The sequence below is a fragment of the Bombina bombina genome, chromosome 7, assembly GCF_027579735.1.
Source record: "Bombina bombina isolate aBomBom1 chromosome 7, aBomBom1.pri, whole genome shotgun sequence".
NCBI lineage: Eukaryota > Metazoa > Chordata > Amphibia > Anura > Bombinatoridae > Bombina > Bombina bombina.
Genome location: NC_069505.1, coordinates 382,622,622 through 382,643,243, shown reverse-complemented (window position 1 = coordinate 382,643,243; position 20,622 = coordinate 382,622,622). Strand labels below are relative to the sequence as shown.

Genomic DNA, 20,622 nt, shown 5'->3' with positions numbered 1-20,622 from the left:
AATAGACCTGCCTGTATCTTTAATAATGCCAACAAAGTATGGCTAGATGTGGGTGCTTAGTGTATGAATTTAGATACTTAAATATGCAAGAAGAAAGCATACACATAGAAAGCACTCCCAGGTCAAATTGCAAATTAATTGCAAATAAATATCACTCAGTAAATAATCCAAGGATAGAGTATGGAACTAGGAAGATTCACTAAATTAAAATATAACTTTTATTGGGTTCATAAAATTAAAATAGGAAAAAACTGATTAAAATCACTCTTAAGTACCGACTGTAGTATGTGATTAGTTTATATAGCCAATTGTATGTTAAACTGATCCTTCCAATCAATACCAGGGTGCACAATGATATCACGTACCACTGGGTAATGTGCAACAAAGTTAAATAACGTGATACAATAATATTAATTTGTTTAGCACAACTGGTAGCTTAAAAAGTGAGAGAATAGAATGGATACTGTGTTCCTGTTTAAATAAACAGTTTGATTAATCTTTTTATGGTTATGAGCGATATTGAAATTCGAGTTATGGTATAACACAACTTTAAACTGAATATGTTAGCTTAGTAAATAACACACAGTTTATATATAGATTCATTTTCCCTATATTATCATATAGTTAGGGAAATAAATACTGTGTTCCTGTTTAAGTAAACAGTTTAATTCAACCGTTTGTGGTTGTGAGCGATATTGAGATTCCTGTTATGATGTAACACAACTTTAAACTGAATATATTGGCTTAGTAAGTAACACACAGTTTATATATAGATTTATTTTCCCTATATTGTCATATAGTTAGGGAAATGAATACTGTGTTCCTGTTTCAGTAAATAGTTTAGTTCAACCGTTAGTGGTTGTGAGCGATATTGAAATTCCTGTTATGGTGTAACACAATTTTAAACTGAATCTACTAGTTTGGTAAATAATCCACAGTTTATATATTGATTTATTGCCCTATATTGTCGTATGATTAATAGTCCAATTAGAGACGTTATCACAGTATAGGTCAGGAAGTTGTACTTAACTGTTGATTTTCTTGTATATTCAGTATTAAATTCAGGTTGTTATAGATCAAACACTCACTTGGTGAAGTATTTTATATAATATATTTGCCCCACTTGGTTGTTATACAAACGAGAGTGTAGGTAGAATGTTTTCACATAAGTTAGATACAATTGTGTTACTAAGTTCCACAATCTATGTTTGAAAGTATCGCTATCACTCGCAACACTTATACCATAAACCTGATATTGGCAATGTATAGGTGTGTGCTGGTTCGAGTGCGCTGAGTGTTAAGGAGAGTATCCTCCAGCTCAGCCGTATGAGAAGTAATTGCTCCTTTTGTTAGGTGTTGTATTAGAGTGCTAATGGCTGATAATGTTGTTGCACAATGTCAGGGTTTAAATTATGGCGGCAACGCGCCTCGTGTAGTTAAGCATATAGGTACTGATCACCAGTAATGCCCGGATGTTAAACGGTACAAGCGGAAATTGTTACAGTGTATGTATAGTGGTTCTATAATGAGATCTATACTCCTTGTGATCTTGGCAGATATACCTGTGTATAAAGTTATAATTAAACCCCTTTAGATTATTTGAGGTAAATAGGGCTTTGGCATTACGTTAGAAGTAACAGCTAGATAATGCTCGTTTTACATCAGCCATGCACTATCTATAATAAACAGATCCTCGCACGCTCTCTGAGCCCACACACATAGTATGGAGTAATAAAGTTACGCTCGTGAAAACAACTCCATGCACTCTCTCACATTCACACTGATTCACAAGGAGTATACGGCTGAGCTGGAGGATACTCTCCTTAACACTCAGCGCACTCGAACCAGCACACACCTATACATTGCCAATATCAGGTTTATGGTATAAGTGTTGCAAGTGATAGCGATACTTTCAAACATAGATTGTGGAACTTAGTAACACAATTGTATCTAACTTATGTGAAAACATTCTACCTACACTCTCGTTTGTATAACAACCAAGTGGGGCAAATATATTATATAAAATACTTCACCAAGTGAGTGTTTGATCTATAACAACCTGAATTTAATACTGAATATACAAGAAAATCAACAGTTAAGTACAACTTCCTGACCTATACTGTGATAACGTCTCTAATTGGACTATTAATCATACGACAATATAGGGCAATAAATCAATATATAAACTGTGGATTATTTACCAAACTAGTAGATTCAGTTTAAAATTGTGTTACACCATAACAGGAATTTCAATATCGCTCACAACCACTAACGGTTGAACTAAACTATTTACTGAAACAGGAACACAGTATTCATTTCCCTAACTATATGACAATATAGGGAAAATAAATCTATATATAAACTGTGTGTTACTTACTAAGCCAATATATTCAGTTTAAAGTTGTGTTACATCATAACAGGAATCTCAATATCGCTCACAACCACAAACGGTTGAATTAAACTGTTTACTTAAACAGGAACACAGTATTTATTTCCCTAACTATATGATAATATAGGGAAAATGAATCTATATATAAACTGTGTGTTATTTACTAAGCTAACATATTCAGTTTAAAGTTGTGTTATACCATAACTCGAATTTCAATATCGCTCATAACCATAAAAAGATTAATCAAACTGTTTATTTAAACAGGAACACAGTATCCATTCTATTCTCTCACTTTTTAAGCTACCAGTTGTGCTAAACAAATTAATATTATTGTATCACGTTATTTAACTTTGTTGCACATTACCCAGTGGTACGTGATATCATTGTGCACCCTGGTATTGATTGGAAGGATCAGTTTAACATACAATTGGCTATATAAACTAATCACATACTACAGTCGGTACTTAAGAGTGATTTTAATCAGTTTTTTCCTATTTTAATTTTATGAACCCAATAAAAGTTATATTTTAATTTAGTGAATCTTCCTAGTTCCATACTCTATCCTTGGATTATTTACTGAGTGATATTTATTTGCAATTAATTTGCAATTTGACCTGGGAGTGCTTTCTATGTGTATGCTTTCTTCTTGCATATTTAAGTAAGTAAGTTTTAAGTCTATGTTTTATATAATGACCGGTAGCGAGCAAATTAAAAGAGAGAAATCCCCTAACGAGGTCGCATTTCACTATCGCTTCCCCAGAGGGGTATGCAGGGCTAACAGTGGATCCTATTTACCATATAGGTGTTCCCTCCCGTAGGTTCCAATTAGTTATTGGCTGATACGTGACATGTGTAGTTATTGGTTATCACATGATCTCTGAGTGGCCATACATAGAATAGTACATGTGTTGCCATGGTAGCCCTGGTTGAAGCATCCTTCAGTAATATCACATGGTTACTGAATAGCCAATCCTGGATTTGTTGATATATTACTATGGTAATCGCAAGGCATATACGATTAGGTTGTTCTGTAATATTTCTAGTTGTAACTAGATCGATACAACTTACGAATGTTAAAGGTCAAGGTATCAGATTGATATTAAATGTACTCTATGATTTTTAGTTAAATAGTTGTCAAAGACCTAAATGATTGGATTTTTATACTCAAATCCACCAATAACATTGTACCTATCTGTTATTATTAATGAATGAAATCATATAGCAGTAACATAAGTAGAATGACGATACTATCAATGTTGATGATTGTATACCAGCTCATGAATGGTTACAAAATTAAGAGTATATATAAATCAGCTTTCTACCCTACATTTTTATGATAGGCGTGTTGTACCTGTAGTGCCTAGTGAGGGAAGGTTGTTGAATTCAATGGCCTGATTAATGAGGGTCAGGTACCCCAAATAAATCTGGTGATGTGGAAGTGATAAGTAGTGCTGGATGTAACTATGAAATATTTAAATTTTAATGATAAGAATTAATTTAACTAAGGAAATAATTCAATATTTATTCCTAATGAAAAAACAAGTGATACGGCTTACTACGTGAGAAAATAGCATAAAATTAGTGACCATGGTGATATGTTATAAGCAAAATAAAAGTGATGGATGAGAATTTAAATTAAATAAAAAATTCATTTTGAAATGCTTACATAATAAATTGTAAACAATGAATATCAAACTGACTTTGATGAATGCGGGCATAGTTGTGTGTTGGAATATCTCAAGAAAGGAATTTATAAAAAAACTTTTTATTATAAGACAACTGAGAAATTATTATTGTGATTCATTCCATTTGGTCTGACACAGTTGAGCAGGTATATTCATCTACATTCCATGCGCAGTAGTGTTTTCTCTATGTCACCGACTCTTACACCCAGATTAGCTTTTTGGATTACTGCAAAACGTAAGCCTGAATCATTTCCATTATGGTACTGTAGAAAATGTTTTGCAACACTGATGATGATTTTTCCCTTTTCAGACTCTTTTTTGGCATTGCGGATGTTTGTTTTTTTGCAGTGTTCAAGTATGAGTGTTCTAACCTGTCTGGTCGTCATGCCAACATAAAATAAATTGCATGGGCATTTAAGTACATATATCACACTGGTTGTTAAGCATGATTGTGATGGACCTGATCATATTTTTGGACCTGGTTGTGATGGACCTGATCATATTTGTCCTTGATTTGTTGCATTTTCCAAACATTAATACAAGCACTGCATGTTCCACATGGGAACATTCCCTTGTCTTTCGCTTCTTTCCTTGGTTTATGAACATAATGGCTTTTGACCAACATGTCACATAAATTTTTAGGTCTTTTGTAGCCTATAGATACTCTTGGGCCTATTTGACTGGACAGGAGACGATCATTCTGTAGAATATGCCAGTTATTGTTGACAATGCTAATTATTTTTTGCATTTGAGGATTAAAAGTTGTGATCAGTCTTGTAGTGTTATCACTTTGCTTAGATTTTGTTTAAAGGAGAGTTTCACGTTTAGTTTTTAATGCATATGTGTGTGCTCTTTTTATAGATATATTGCTATAGCCCTGTTCCTGGAGTCTGTTGGTGAAGTGAATAGATTCTTCTTTGAATCTTTGTAAGTCAGAACAATTCCGCCTTAGACGAGTACATTCTCCATAAGGGATGGCTTTTAGAGTATTCTGGGCATGAACACTGGTGTGATTCAGCAATGTATTCGTAGCAGTTTCTTTTCTGTAAATATTCATTGACACTGAACTATTTGGTTCTTTCATTATTTTCACATCAAGAAAGTTAAAGGGTCACTCAAGTCAAAATTAAACTCTCATGATTCAGATAGAGCACGCAATTTTAAACAACTTTCCAATTTACTTCCATTAACAAAATGTGCAGTCTTTTTATATTTACACTTTTTGAGTCACCAACTCCTACTGAGCATGTGCAAGAATTCACAGCATATACGTATATGCATTTGTGATTGGCTGATGACTGTCACATGATATAGGGGGATTTATTTAACAAAAATCTATTACTCATTTGAAGTTCAGACTAAGTGCTATTGCATTGTCTTCTTATCATGCATTTATTGATTATGCAAATCTACAGTGTTGACTGGTCCTTTAATTAAGTTGTTACTATATTCATAAGTAAGTTTGATATTTAAATCATTGTTATTAATACTCATCATGAATTCTTGGAGCATATCCACAGACCCTTCCCATATGAAAAGTACATTGTCGATGTGTCTTATCCATAATGGGATGCATTGTGTGTAATTATCGTTGACATCAATGAATATTGTCTTGCTTTCCCACCAACCTAGGAATAAGTTTGCATAGGTGGGGGTACATGCAGTGCCCATGGCGGTCCCTTGAGTTTGTAAATAAAACTGATCTTTAAATGTAAAGAAGTTAAAGTGAAGCACAAAGTGTAACAATTTCAGAATGAAAGCATCATGGTCTTTTTGTGGATAAAAAATATGATATTGCCTTTTCACCCAGATTATGTTGTATGCTAGTTTAGAGTGATTCTACGTCAGCTGTAACCAAAAGTGAATTTGGAGTCAAAGACAGATTTTCAAGCTTTTTTAGTACTTCCATAGTGTCTTTTACATAAGATGGAACAACAAAAAGCAGGTTGCGCCTATTTAATTAAACCTGAAACCAGGCCAAAAAATGTCTAAAAGTGGAAATTACACAACTAAACTATTTACTTGATGATAAACAATATGTAATATATGAGAGACAGATTGGATTTTGAAATTGTAATTTATTGCACAAAACTTTAAAACTTTAAAATAAATTATACTATGTACTTGATCCTTTAATAAATATAACAAATCTCAGATGATACATAAAATAGTCCTGACTCAAAAAATATTTGAAGATAAAATATATAAAAAAATAAATAATATAAAAAAGGAAAATAAATAGTTATAGATTGGCCAATCAGAAAATTGTGCACTATAAAATATATTTTAAATGAATTGGACACATTGCATCAGTAACCTAAGGGAACCATTCGAGCAATATCTGCAATAGATAAAATATATATATATATATATATATATGTGCGTGATCTAGTCAAATCCTATCTAAATTATGTATCTAAAACCTATCTAAATTTTGTATGTGGTATATGGTATATAACAGTGTAGGTATTGTATATTGGAATATGTGGATAGTTGAAATTGTGGATAGTTGCTTTCCTTTTGTGACAAGATAAGGCAAACAGTTCCTGTTATTATAATATCCAGATATGAACACAGTGTATATTTTAAGTCTCTGAAATATTGTTCTGCTATTACCGGTAAAAGCTGTCGTTGTAATATTATCCTTTATTTATGGTTAAATCCAAGTTAGTAAAAGTCTTACTTTGTAACAGGGACGTGTTTCCAAGTGTCTGATGATTCTTCTGAGACCTCCGCTTACTATTTGTCAGCGTCTCAAATCACGCTGACGGCAATATGTCTCTCAACACAGGATGGTCCGTCCTCAATAGTCTTCCATCACTCTCTTGTTCCAAGTGACTCGGTATCCTCAAAGCGGATATCCCCAGACTATCAATTTCTTACAAGTTTGGAAAAAGAATTAAACGCTACGCGTTTCAGCTGCTACTGCAGCCTTTCTCAAGCGATATGCTGTTTGCCCCATTTAACCAGTATTTATGAGTTTCTATTTTGTGTCTAATTGCATAATTATATATGTGTTAATTACTTAAAAGTATATCAAAAATTGTAAAAACGTTAGTCTATTAGTGTTGAAGAAAATAGGAACAAAAACCAAAAAGAAATATCTAGCAGTTATTTGTTAATAACAAGTTGTCACATATTCTTTAACTTAAGTATTTAAGTCTTTATCAAAAAAAAATTTCAAAAATAATTTCCTAGATGGGTCTCGAACTTGTGATCTTTTGGTTGGGAGGAAGATGCTCTATCCATTATGCTACACCTAAGTCTTTTATAAATTGATCTTTTTCAAGAACCTTGAACATTTAATTTTGTTATTTTCGGCTACAATTGTTTAACCACTTATAGTGTAATGAGGTTATTTCACAAAATATATTCTTTTGAAAGTAAGAAAGGTAAAAACTAGAGAATAGAGATCAAATTATAAATAATTTTTATTAAAAATTAGATTTTTAAAAGATAATTAAATTTTGTCTAAGTCAAGGATTGAACTCATGACCTATGGGTTTAAAGGGTATTGATTACACCACTAGGCTACAATAGTAGCAATGGCAACTACATGTTTTCTATCTCTATTATTTAAAAAAGTTTATGAAAAGCTTTTTTTTAAAAAAAGCTTTATATGAGTATGGATTTCTATAATTAGCATTGTTTATGGATTTTGACTAATTATGAATAACTAATATTTAATTTAATTTATGTGTCTACCATTTTGGTGGTTGTTCAAAATGATGTAACTAATGGTCTGACATAAAAATCTTTAATAATCTTTATAATATTAAATAAAATATATTTATTAAAATGTAATAAATAACTATTAAAATAAAATTAATATAAACTGCTCTATATAACTTTGATTAGTGTGTTAAAAAGGGGAATCGATTGGAAGATTATGCCTATTTTTTAAATTTCTATATTAATTTATAGAATTTTTTTTTTAAATTTCTTTAAAATTTCTTTTTATTTTAAAATTGAATACTAGTGTAGAATGGGGGTCAAATGAAAATCTATGTTTAATCCTTTTGGGTGTTTGGTCTCTAACTCATATATCCATTTATATTCTAATTTTAAAAGCTCATTTTGTACATCACCACCTCTCCAATCTGGGTTCAGTTTATCAATGGCTATGTATTTAAAATGCTTTAGATTACAATTGTTGCAAGTTAAAAAATGTTTTGATACAGGGAGATCTTCATTTCTTTTTTCTGTGGCATTTTCTATTGATAAAATGTGTTCTCTCACTCTTTCTCTAACGGGTCTTGTAGATTCTCCTATATATTGTTTTCCACATTTGCAGTTGATAAGGTAGATAATATTTCTGTCTGTACATCTTATTAAGGATTTACTTTCATATTCTTTACCAGTAACATTTGAAGAGAATTTTTTCTTTTTCTCAGAGTGTCTGCATGCTTTACAAGCTAGACATGGAAAAAAACCTTTTAGGTCTTTACCCAGAAGATCTTTATCATTTTTCTTATGTATTTTCCTTCTTAAATCTGTTGGTGCTAATTTATTTTTTAGGTTATCCGCTCTTCTATAGACTATATTTGGAGCTTCACCTATCACACCTTTTAATTTCTCATCTAGTTTTAAAATATTCCAATGTTTCTTTATGATCCTCTCTATTTCCTTATGATTGTTACTATATTGGGTAACTAATGGCACAAATGGTTTCTTTTCTTTTTTTTATTATTTCTTTCTTTGACCCTTGTATAATGTCTATTCTGTTTATCTGTTGTATTCTACTGATCTCCTTATTAATAGCGTCACTTTTATAACCCCTCTCTGTGAATTTATTTTTAAGGATAGTGGACTGGTCAAGATAATCTTTTTCATTAGTACAATTTTTTCTTATACGTAATATTTGTCCCTTTGGTATATTATTTTTCCATGTATGTAAATGACAGCTTTTTGCGTGTATATAGTTATTACTGTCGACTGGTTTAAAATGTGTTTTTGTGTTAATTTTATTATTCTCAATAAAAATTTCTAAATCCAGAAATATTATCTTTTCTTTACTCATCTCGTGTGTGAAATTTAAATTCATATCATTTTCATTCATCTTATTAAAAAAGGACTCAAACTGGGATTTACTGCCTCTCCATATCAGTAGTATATCATCTATGTATCTTTTGAAGGAGACCAGGTTCGCTCCAATTGCTGTATTTATTAAAAAATCGGTTTCCCAAGAACCCATAAAAAGATTTGCGTAACTAGGAGCGAACCTGGTCCCCATCGCGGTACCACAGATCTGATCATAGAAATTATCCTCATAGTAAAAATAATTGTGCGTTAAAATAAATTTAATACTCTCTAAAATAAAATTTCTATGTTGTGCTATTAGTTCATTATCATTTTCCAGATATTGTTCTACTGCTCTTAAACCGTCTCTGTGTCGTATACATGTGTAAAGTGACGTTACGTCACATGTAACAAGCCACATGTTTTCATCCCATGTAATATGTTCTAAGAGTCTGATTACACTTGTTGAATCTTTAAGATAGCTGTCCAATTTTGTTACATATTTTTGTAGATAGAGATCGACATATTCCGACAGGTTTGAAGTTAATGACCCTATACCTGATACTATTGGTCGACCTGGGGGATCTATTATAGATTTATGAATTTTGGGTAGAATATAAAATAAAGGAATTTTCGGATATTGTGGTAAAAGATATTCTAATTCTTTATCATTTAAAATGCCATTATTTTTCGCTTCTGAAAGAATCATTTTTAGTTCTAGTTTATAGAAGCTAGTTGGATTTCTTACACATTTTTTATACGTTTTGGTGTCATCTATAAGATTTCTACATATTTTATCATAGTGTTCTTTATTGAGTATAACTATTCCCCCTCCTTTGTCTGCAGGTTTGATAACTATCTCTTTATTTTGTTCCAAAGTGTCTAGTGCCTCTCTTTCTCTTTTGTTTAAATTATAATCATTCCGATTCAATTTTGGTTCTTTCATTTTCTTTAAGTCATCTGTTACCAACTTCTCAAAGGTTTCTAGAAAGGGGCCTTTTTCGTGTTTAGGATAGAATGTTGATTTCTTTTTGAGGCCTGACTGTTTTATTTTATTTGTCTGTTGGATATTCTCTTCTATAATTGTTTTTTCAACTGGTGTTTTTGAAAAAAATCTCTTTAAAGTAAGCGATCTGATGTATTTTTGCACGTCTATATAAGTATTAAATTTATTAATTAATTTATTCCTTTAAAGTGGAAGATGAAACATTTATTAAGAAATGGAGAGACATTTTAGAAAATGCCTCTATAAAACTAATGGAATTAATAAAAGAATATAGAGGAGATACATTAATTAAATTAGGTAATGATATTAATGAACTAGAGTTACAGTTGCAAAAATACAAATTAGACAAAGAATATCTGGAAAAGGAATTAAAGATAAAAGAAATGATGAATAAGACTAAAAAAGAATTAATAGATATAAAAAAGAAAAAATTTGAAAGAGATAGAGAGGATTATAAACAATTTGAAAGAATAGAGGGAAACAAATATTTTAGTACACATTTTGGAGAACAAACAGATCTATAGAAAAAAGTGGAGTTAAAAACTCTGCCACTGTTAGTGAAATAGAAATAGATCAAGAACGGAATGGTAACACACCTTGGAGAATATCTCACCATAACCATCCACTGATCATTTCCAAATAAACACTGATAAGATGAACCAACATAGAAATAAAATATCTGCACCTCACAAAGGTATCAGAGACACTAGGCAAAGTGAGTATCATAACTCCAAAGAGTATGGAAGTGATAATAGGACTAATAGATATAACAAAAATTATGAAAATCAATACAATTATAGACAAAATATCTATCCAGCAAATGAAAGACAAAGAAGTCATTATAATCATTGGGATAGTGATCATAATAATAGAAGATTTCACTATTATGAAAATAGGAACGTATATTTTAGGAATTACGATAGACAAGATAATGAATATAGGAATTTTCAGCCCCAAAATAAACCAAGACAAAATGGGAATGGAAATTATGAATCCTATAATAGGTTTGAACCATTGAGACATTTAGATACAGAAAATAGGGTAAACAAAGGCAATCAAGAAGTATATACAGATAAAAGAGATTTTTTAGAAGTAGGACAAATGACCAGAGAACCAATACCCCCAGAGAGGGAAAACAGGAATCAAAGAAAGAGAAAGGAATCAGAAAGAGAGGATCAAGAGGAAAACTATTATGTAAAACCAAAAGACAAGAAAAAAAAGTAGAAAATTCTAAATATAAAAACCCAATAGAAAAGAGTACATTAGGACCACAAGAAGAGTCGACCAATGAAAATATAAGTTATAAAGGGATTTACAATTTAAGTAAAATAAGTTTAAGTCGAGAACAAAATGAAGTTTTAAGCAAAGGTTTATCCTTTGCTCCCAGTAAGAAAATTAATAAATTTAATACTTATATAGACGTGCAAAAATACATCAGATCGCTTACTTTAAAGAGATTTTTTTCAAAAACACCAGTTGAAAAAACAATTATAGAAGAGAATATCCAACAGACAAATAAAATAAAACAGTCAGGCCTCAAAAAGAAATCAACATTCTATCCTAAACACGAAAAAGGCCCCTTTCTAGAAACCTTTGAGAAGTTGGTAACAGATGACTTAAAGAAAATGAAAGAACCAAAATTGAATCGGAATGATTATAATTTAAACAAAAGAGAAAGAGAGGCACTAGACACTTTGGAACAAAATAAAGAGATAGTTATCAAACCTGCAGACAAAGGAGGGGGAATAGTTATACTCAATAAAGAACACTATGATAAAATATGTAGAAATCTTATAGATGACACCAAAACGTATAAAAAATGTGTAAGAAATCCAACTAGCTTCTATAAACTAGAACTAAAAATGATTCTTTCAGAAGCGAAAAATAATGGCATTTTAAATGATAAAGAATTAGAATATATTTTACCACAATATCCGAAAATTCCTTTATTTTATATTCTACCCAAAATTCATAAATCTATAATAGATCCCCCGGGTCGACCAATAGTATCAGGTATAGGGTCATTAACTTCAAACCTGTCGGAATATGTCGATCTCTATCTACAAAAATATGTAACAAAATTGGACAGCTATCTTAAAGATTCAACAAGTGTAATCAGACTCTTAGAACATATTACATGGGATGAAAACATGTGGCTTGTTACATGTGACGTAACGTCACTTTACACATGTATACGACACAGAGACGGTTTAAGAGCAGTAGAACAATATCTGGAAAATGATAATGAACTAATAGCACAACATAGAAATTTTATTTTAGAGAGTATTAAATTTATTTTAACGCACAATTATTTTTACTATGAGGATAATTTCTATGATCAGATCTGTGGTACCGCGATGGGGACCAGGTTCGCTCCTAGTTACGCAAATCTTTTTATGGGTTCTTGGGAAACCGATTTTTTAATAAATACAGCAATTGGAGCGAACCTGGTCTCCTTCAAAAGATACATAGATGATATACTACTGATATGGAGAGGTAGTAAATCCCAGTTTGAGTCCTTTTTTAATAAGATGAATGAAAATGATATGAATTTAAATTTCACACACGAGATGAGTAAAGAAAAGATAATATTTCTGGATTTAGAAATTTTTATTGAGAATAATAAAATTAACACAAAAACACAGTACTAACTATATACACGCAAAAAGCTGTCATTTACATACATGGAAAAATAATATACCAAAGGGACAAATATTACGTATAAGAAAAAATTGTACTAATGAAAAAGATTATCTTGACCAGTCCACTATCCTTAAAAATAAATTCACAGAGAGGGGTTATAAAAGTGACGCTATTAATAAGGAGATCAGTAGAATACAACAGATAAACAGAATAGACATTATACAAGGGTCAAAGAAAGAAATAATAAAAAAAGAAAAGAAACCATTTGTGCCATTAGTTACCCAATATAGTAACAATCATAAGGAAATAGAGAGGATCATAAAGAAACATTGGAATATTTTAAAACTAGATGAGAAATTAAAAGGTGTGATAGGTGAAGCTCCAAATATAGTCTATAGAAGAGCGGATAACCTAAAAAATAAATTAGCACCAACAGATTTAAGAAGGAAAATACATAAGAAAAATGATAAAGATCTTCTGGGTAAAGACCTAAAAGGTTTTTTTCCATGTCTAGCTTGTAAAGCATGCAGACACTCTGAGAAAAAGAAAAAATTCTCTTCAAATGTTACTGGTAAAGAATATGAAATTAAATCCTTAATAAGATGTACAGACAGAAATATTATCTACCTTATCAACTGCAAATGTGGAAAACAATATATAGGAGAATCTACAAGACCCGTTAGAGAAAGAGTGAGAGAACACATTTTATCAATAGAAAATGCCACAGAAAAAAGAAATGAAGATCTCCCTGTACCAAAACATTTTTTAACTTGCAACAATTGTAATCTAAATCATTTTAAATACATAGCCATTGATAAACTGAACCCAGATTGGAGAGGTGGTGATGTACAAAATGAGCTTTTAAAATTAGAATATAAATGGATATATGAGTTAGAGACCAAACACCCAAAAGGATTAAACATAGATTTTCATTTGACCCCCTTTCTACACTAGTATTCAATTTTAAAATAAAAAGAAATTTTAAAGAAATTTAAAAAAAAATTTCTATAAATTAATATAGAAATTTAAAAAATAGGCATAATCTTCCAATCGATTCCCCTTTTTAACACACTAATCAAAGTTATATAGAGCAGTTTATATTAATTTTATTTTAATAGTTATTTATTAAATTTTAATAAATATAATTTTTAATAAAATTCTTCAAGACCTCCAGCGCGGATCCATCCATCTTCACAGACGACTTCCCGACGAATGACAGTTCCTTTAAGGGACGTCATCCAAGATGGCGTCCCTCGAATTCCGATTGGCTGATAGGATTCTATCAGCCAATCGGAATTAAGGTAGGAAAATTCCATCAGCCAATCAGATTCAAGTTCAATCCGATTGGCTGATCCGATCAGCCAATCAGATTGAACTTGAATCTGATTGGCTGATTCCATCAGCCAATCAGAATTTTCCTACCTTAATTCCGATTGGCTGATAGAATCCTATCAGCCAATCGGAATTCGAGGGACGCCATCTTGGATGACGTCCCTTAAAGGAACCGTCATTCGTCGGGAAGTCGTCGGTGAAGATGGATGGATCCGCGCTGGAGGTCTTCAAGATCAGCCGGTCGTCATCGGATTGAAGAACATAGAAGATGCGGCTTGGAAGAAGATGTTTGCCGGTCCGGATGTCCTCTTCTGCCCGCTTGGATCAAGACTTCAGCCGGAGGATGGACGTCACTCTTCAGCCCCCGCTTGGGCTTGGATCAACACTTCGGAGGCTTGGATCAAGACTTCTGAGGACGGATCGGTGAACCTGGCATGGTGAAGATAAGGTAGGAAGATCTTCAGGGGCTTAGTGTTAGGTTTATTTAAGGGGGGTTTGGGTTAGATTAGGGGTATGTGGGTGGTGGGTTGTAATGTTGGGGGGGGGTATTGTATTTTTTTTTTACAGGCAAAAGAGCTGAATTCTTTGGGGCATGCCCCGCAAATGGCCCTTTTCAGGGCTGGTAAGGTAAAAGAGCTTTGAACTTTTTTAATTTAGAATAGGGTAGGGCATTTTTTTATTTTTGGGGTCTTTGTTATTTTATTAGGGGGCTTAGAGTAGGTGTAATTAGTTTAAAATTGTTGTAATATTTTTCTAATGTTTGTAAATATTTTTTTATTTTTTGTAACTTAGTTCTTTTTTATTTTTTGTACTTTAGTTAGTTTATTTAATTGTAGTTATTTGTAGGTATTGTATTTAATTAATTTATTGATAGTGTAGTGTTAGGTTTAATTGTAGATAATTGTAGGTATTTAATTTAATTTATTTATTGATAGTGTAGTGTTAGGTTTAATTGTAACTTAGGTTAGGATTTATTTTACAGGTAATTTTGTAATTATTTTAACTATTTTAGCTATTGTACCTGGTTAAAATAATTACAAAGTTGCCTGTAAAATAAATATTAATCCTAAAATAGCTACAATATAATTTTAATTTATATTGTAGCTATATTAGGATTTATTTTACAGGTAAGTATTTAGCTTTAAATAGGAATAATTTATTTAATAAGAGTTAATTTATTTCCTTAGATAAAAATTATATTTAACTTAGGGGGGTGTTAGGGTTAGGGTTAGAATTAGCTTTAGGGGTTAAAAAATTTATTATAGTAGCGGTGAGCTCCGGTCGACAGATTAGGGGTTAATGCTTGAAGTTAGGTGTCGGCGATGTTAGGGAGGGCAGATTAGGGGTTAATACTATTTATTATAGGGTTATTGAGGCGGGAGTGAGGCGGATTAGGGGTTAATAGCTTTATTATAGTAGCGGTGCGGTCCGCTCGGCAGATTAGGGGTTAATAAGTGTGGGTAGGTGGCGGCGACGTTGGGGGGGCAGATTAGGGGTTAATAAATATAATATAGGTGTCGGTGGTATTAGGGGCAGCAGATTAGGGGTACATAGGGATAACTTAGCTGGCGGCGGTGTACGGAGCGGCAGATTAGGGGTTACAAAATTTAATAGAGTGGCGGCGATGTTGAGGGACCTCGGTTTAGGGGTACATAGGTAGTTTATGGGTGTTAGTGTACTTTAGAGCACAGTAGTTAAGAGCTTTATAAACTGGCGTTAGCCCAGAAAGCTCTTAACTCCTGTTTTTTTTCTGCGGCTGGAGTTTTGTCGTTAGATTTCTAACGCTCACTTCAGCCACGACTCTAAATACCGGCGTTAGAAAGATCCCATTGAAAAGATAGGATACGCAAATGGCGTAGGGGGATCTGCGGTATGGAAAAGTCGCGGCTGGAAAGTGAGCGTTAGACCCTTTCCTGACTGACTCCAAATACCAGAGGGCGGTAAAAACCAGCGTTTAGGAGCCTCTAACGCTGGTTTTGACGGCTACCGCCCAACTCTAAATCTAGCCGATTGTGACTTGACCATTCTTTCAGTATTTTGTCTATTTGTTGGCAAACTATTTGGTTGAACACAGTGATTTCTGGTGATATATGGTTGGGGTGATATATGGTTGAACGCTTAGTCCTAGCCAGGAGAGGATTGTTTGAGAGTGTCATAGACACTTTGTTTCAAGTTCGTAAGCCGGTTACTCTGCGCATGTACCGTGAGGTATGGCGAACTTACCTGCACTGGTGTGAGGAGTGTGGTTTTTCTTGGCATAAGGTAAATGTTGCCAGAATTTTATGTTTTCTCCAGGATGGTTTGGAGAAGGGTCTATCTGCCAGTTCGCTAAAGGGACAGATATTGGCCCTGTCGGTGTTGCTGCAAAAAAGATTAGCTGAGCTTTGCAGTTCTTTGTTAAGGCTCTGACTAGGATCAGACCTGTGTTTAGATTTGTGACTCCGCCTTGGAGTCTCAATCTTCTTCGTGTTTTGCAGCAGGTTCTGTTTGAGCCCATGCATACTGTTGACATTAAACTGTTATCTTGGTTTTGTTTCTACTAGCCATTGCCTCTGCTCTCAGAGTCACTGAGATCTCAGCTTTACAGTGTGACCTACCTTACCCTGTTTTTCCTGCAAAAAAGGGGATTTTACGTACTAGGTTAGGTTTCCTTCCTAAGGTGATGTCAGAGCATAACATCAATCAAGAGATTGTTGTTCCTTCCTTGTGTCCCAATCCTTCTTCAGCGAATGTTTGCTTCACTATCTGGATGTGGTTCGTGCTTTGAAGTTTTACCTTCAGGCTTCTAAGTAATTCAGACAATCTTCATTTTTTGTTTGTCATTTATGTGGGTAGATGCAGGGGGCGGAAGGCCACCACGTCTTCCTTGTCTTTCTGGCTTATGAGAAAGTGGGACACCAGCCTCCTGAGAGGATTACGGCTCATTACACTAGAGCGATCGCTTCCAGACACTTTCAGGATATTGCAGTGATGCCTCAATATCGAGGCATCCTGCAATACCCTTTTTAAGCACACCGATGGTGCAGATCATTGGTAGGTGGGAGGGAGGCGGGTGGGCAGTTCATCGTTGAAGCAGTTCCTCTTCCTAACCAAAAAATACCCAGACCGGCTCAAACATCATCCGTAGCCTCAGTTTTTACTATGTCAGTAGCTGCTTACTTGCTAGTGGTCTTTTGTGATTTTTTAACAGTTTTTTTAATAAAGCACCTTCTTTTATTTGTACCCGTTTAAGCCGGTCTGGGTATTTTTTGGTCAGTTCACTACCATTCATTAAGGACACCCACGGGGCACCTGGAGCACTAAAAGCAAAGGAGGAAGTCACGTATCAAGCGTGCGGGCTGTAAAGAGACACGGCCAGCCGGATGAGAGCTAAGGACGACACCGGTGCTTTTCACACGCTTTCTAAGGGAACTTAGAGACTGAAAATATATCATCAGAACTGTAAATGCATTTTCATACAATGCATTGTTGCAGATTGATATCGAAGAAAAGTTGAGCAGACAGAGCTAATAAAGCACTGCTGTATATCCTATCTATCAGGATTGTGCTCCTTGATGGGCCAGACACTGCCTGCCGCTTACAGCATGTTTTTAGTCTCTCTATAAAATCTATGGCAGCAACTTTTTTTCTGTGTGACTGAGTTCCTCTTTCTGTTCCTGGAGTGCGCCGCAGAGCCCGGGAGCGTGTGCGAGGGGACGGGGCATGCCCGAGCATGTTGGGAGCGTGCATGCTACAAATTCATATGTATGTACAGTATAAAGGAAGGAGGGAGAAGGAAGGAGGGAGGGGGAATAAATCTTGGGAAAGGGATCTGGGAGGGGGAGGGTATTGAGAGGGGCAGCTAAACTACAGAAAAAGGGCAAAACGATAAATAAAACCTCAATTTTGTAGGCAAACTGGGTACTGGCAGACAGCTGCCAGTACCCAAGATGGCGGCAAATAGGTAGAGGGGGCAAGTTAGAGAGCTGTTTGGGGGGGATCAGGGAGGTTGGGGGCTAAGGGGGGATCCAACACTGCAGAATATATATTAAAAAAAAAACATTAAAGAAAAAAATAACGCCTTTTATTTTAGTACTGGCGGAGTTACTGCCAGTACTTAAGATGGCAGTGACAATTGTGAGGTGGGGGAGGGAAGAGAGCTGTTTGAGAGGGGTCAGGGAGGGAACAGGGGGTAGGATGTGTCAGGTGGGAGGCTGATCTCTACACTAAAGCTAAAATTAACCCGGCAAGCTTCCTAATTAACCCCTTCACTGCTGGGCATAATACAAGTGTGGTGCGCAGCAGCATTTAGTGGCCTTCTAATTACCAAAAAGCAATGCCAAAGCCATATATGTCTGCTATTTCTAATCAAAGGGGATCCCAGAGAAGCATTTACAAACATTTGTGCCATAATTGCACAATCTGTTTGTAAATAATTTCAGTGAGAAACCTAAAGTTAGGGAAAAAGTTAACAATTTGTTTTATTTGATCGCATTTGGCGGTGAAATGGTGGCATAAAATATACCAAAATGGGTCTAGATCAATACTTTGGGTTGTCTACTACACTACACTAAAGCTAAAATTAACTCTAAAAGCTCCCTACAAGATACCTGTTTAACCCCTTCACTGCTGGGCATAATACAAGTGTAGTGCGCAGCGGCATTTAGCGGCCTTCTAATTACCAAAAAGCAATGCCAAAGCCATATATGTCTGCTATTTCTGAACAAAGAGATCCCAGAGAAGCATTTACAACCATTTGTGCCATAAAACATATGAACAAGCTGTTTGTAAATGATTTCAGTGAGAAACCTAAAGTTAGTGAAAAAGTTAACATTTTTTTTATTTGATCACATTTAGCGGTGAAATGGTGGTATGAAATATACCAAAATGGGCCTAGATCAATACTTTGGGTTGTCTACTAAAATAATATATACATGTGAAGGGTTATTCAGGGATTCCTGACAGATATCAGTGCTACAATGTAACTATCGCTTATTTTGAAAAAAAAAAAAATGTTTTGGGAATAGCAAAGTGCTACTTGTAGTGGTGAGTAATTGAAGTGCGCTAAGTGTAGGGTATCAAACACCTTAACTAAATAACAGATCCTTCAGACTGTTATAAATAAAAATGAGGCAAATTTGGGGAAAGAAGTAAGGGCGCTAGAAAAGCTTAAGATACCCCTAAAAAAGCTTGATTAAAAACAAAAATTGACCGGGGACTTGAATAGACTATATATAAATTTTATAAAAATCAGATTAGACAAACATAAATTTAAAAACAGCATACATAAAAATAATATATTTAAAAGGGACGTCTCCCTATAACTTCACAATTACACTTTTATCAGTGAAACAATGTATATAAAGATACCAGAGTGCAGTGGTAGATACTATTATATTAAAAAGGTCATTCCTCAGGACATTGCCGTATATCGGATAGTGTCTATCTTTGGTTTCAAATGTCAAGTCTGTAAAAACTGTAAAGACTCTTGATAACCGGTCTATTAATTATTTGCAGGTATAAGCCTCTGCACTTTATCTGAAATTAAGCAAGTTAAACGTCTTGTGTTTGTGATAACACTTTACCGGTAGTCGATCTCTGCTCAGTGTGCTTCGCGGATGTTCCTCGAGATCTCAGCGTCTGACGTCACAGTTCCTGAATCAAGGGCCCGTCTCTCCCAGCCAACCAGAGCCTCCGTGGGCTTCGGTCTATTTAACTTTTGTTGTCCGGTCCGTTTCTTAATGCTTGAATAACAGTTGGAGATTGCTCTTATTGCTCAGCATGCAACCTCTGTTGGTGCTATCCGCCAGGGGATAGAAAAGGATAGAATTACAACCCGGGTTGTCCCTTTTAAATATATTATTTTTATGTATGCTGTTTTTAAATTTATGTTTCTCTAATCTGATTTTTATAAAATTTATATATAGTCTATTCAAGTCCCCGGTCAATTTTTGTTTTTAATCAAGCTTTTTTAGGGGTATCTTAAGCTTTTCTAGCACCCTTACTTCTTTCCCCAAAAGTGCTACTTGTACTTATTGCCCTATAACTTGCAAAAAAAGCAAAGAACATGTAAACATTGGGTATTTCTAAACTCAGGACAAAATTTAGAAACTATTTAGCATGGGTGTTTTCTGGTGGTTGTAGATGTGTAACAAATTTTGGGGATCAAATTTAGAATAAGTGTTTTTTTTCCATTGTTTCATCATATTTTATAATTTTTTTATAGTAAATTATGTGATATGATAAAAATAATGGTATCTTTAGGAAGTCCTTTTAATGGCGAGAAAAACTGTATATAATATGTGTGGGTACAGTAAATGAGTAAGAGGAAACACAGCAGAAATTTAAAAATAGTCCTGGTCCTTAACGGTAAGAAAATTGGAAAATGGTCTGGTAACTAAGGGGTTAATATACTTGCAAGTTGCTATCATATCACCTCTTTCCCTTCTGTCCTCTAAGCTATACATATTTAGGTCACTGAGCCTCTCCTGGTACATTTTATTTTTTAGAACATGTACCATTTTGGTAGCCCTCCTTTGCACAGATTCAAGTTTGTTTATATCCTTCTG

At 33.9% G+C, this 20,622-nt stretch overlaps 1 protein-coding gene across 1 annotated transcript in view; it reads left to right on the top strand.

Annotated features, from left to right (window-relative positions):
• The window catches only part of DOCK3 (dedicator of cytokinesis 3), a 924,676-nt gene that overhangs the window by 773,571 nt on the left and 130,483 nt on the right, over window positions 1-20,622 (top strand). The window lies entirely within an intron of this gene.